General features: G+C 42.2%; 1 protein-coding gene across 7 annotated transcripts in view; it reads right to left on the reverse strand.

The window, feature by feature from the left end:
* The window catches only part of Tmem232 (transmembrane protein 232), a 239,165-nt gene that overhangs the window by 110,996 nt on the left and 126,448 nt on the right, over nt 1-1,721 (reverse strand). The gene's annotated exons all lie outside the window — the stretch shown is intronic.

The raw sequence follows: 1,721 nt of genomic DNA on the forward strand, positions 1-1,721 counted from the left end.
ACCACCCACACAGAGGGCCAGCTATCCCACCACCCACACAGAGGACCAGATATCCCACCACCCACACAGAGGGCCAGGTATCTCACTGTCTTAGGGTTACTATTGCTGTGATAAAACATTGAGACCAAAAGCAACTTGTGGAGGAAAGGGTTTGTTTTGCTTACACTTCCACATCACTCTTCATGATCGAAGGAAATTCGGCGAGAACTCAAACAGGGCAGGAACCTAGAGGCAGGAACCGATTTAGAAGCCATGGAGTGCTATTAACAGGCTTGTTCCTCAGGACTTGGCCAGCCTGCTTTCCTAGAGTACCCAGGATCATCAGCCCCAGGATGACACCATCCGCAGTGAGCTGGGCCTTCCCTCATCAATCCCCAATCAAGAAGATCCATCAGAGCTCTCTTCACACGACAATCTAGTGGGGCTTTTTTTTTTCAGTTGAGTTTCCCACTTCCAAAGCAACCCTAGCTTGTATAAAGTTGATATAAAACTAGCCAGCATATTTGACTCCTTGTCAAGTTGATAAATCAATAATCAGTGTTTAACAATAACCTTTCCTATTTTGTTCATCCTCAAGCTATCATATTAGTAAATATAAATATGTAATATAAACTATAAATATGTATATAAATGTGTAACATAAACTATGTTACAAACTTAAAAATTCTACAATTTTTACAAATTCCAGCACTTTAAAATTCAGTCTTTTTTTGGAAAAAAAATATCAAAATTCCCTTTTAACTCCGAGTCTCTATAAAACTTCAAAATCTCTTTAAAAGTTCAAAGTCTTTCAGCTCTAGACTCAAGTAAAATCAAAATAAGTTAAATATTTTCTTATTCTAAGAGGAAAACCCCCCGGGGGGCGCAGTCACAATCTAAACAAAAGAAAATCAACTTCGGTCATCGGTGCTACCATGGAGCTTCTGGGATTCACTCACCATCCTGTGGACTCCCTCCTAAGGGCTGGCGGCAGCGCACACAGCCTGTCCACAGGCTCAGGGTAACCCCACTCCACAGCTCTTGAGGCTACCCTTGTTGCTTGTCCCATGACACAGGCATCTCGAAAATGCTGGGATTTCTTATTGTAACTGGGTTGCGCTTTGACCTAGCCTCTCCTGGGCTCTCTTTATGATACCAATTCTCAACGCTCTACAGGACCTCTTCAGTCCTGGGATCTTCAACTGGTACTGAAGCTACACCTTCGCCAGTGGTCTCTCATAGTGCCAAAACTCAGCTGCTCTACACAACACTTTTATGCCTGCAAAACCAATCCCACCTGGGAGACTTATATGTGATCAGGTTCATCTGCTGGCATAAAGTACAGCCTTGACCATCTCTAGAACACAGCTTTTATGGGCTGAAACTAAAGAAATGCTTCCCAGAAGATTTCAGCTCAGTGGTGGTGGTCTCTCCTTGATTCCTGCTAATCTCTCAGCTTCCGCTGAACAGCATCGACTGTCCCAGCAAACGGTTCCATTTAACTTCCGGTTTCACCATAGTCACAGCTGACTTCCTCAAGCCCAGCTGAGAAGAATCACAGATTCTTAATTCAAACTTGCCAATGGCGCCCATAGAATCTTTAAGGGTCTCAGACTTCTCTCTGAAACCCCACAAGCCAAGCCTCCGTCGTCTTCACTGCCTTCAACATTCTTTTTTTTTTTTTTTTTTGCTTTTTTTTTTTAATATATTTATTTTTTTTTAATATTTTTATTACATAATTT

Source organism: Mus caroli, chromosome 17 (genome assembly GCF_900094665.2).
Source record: "Mus caroli chromosome 17, CAROLI_EIJ_v1.1, whole genome shotgun sequence".
In the NCBI taxonomy this organism is placed as follows: Eukaryota; Metazoa; Chordata; class Mammalia; order Rodentia; family Muridae; genus Mus; species Mus caroli.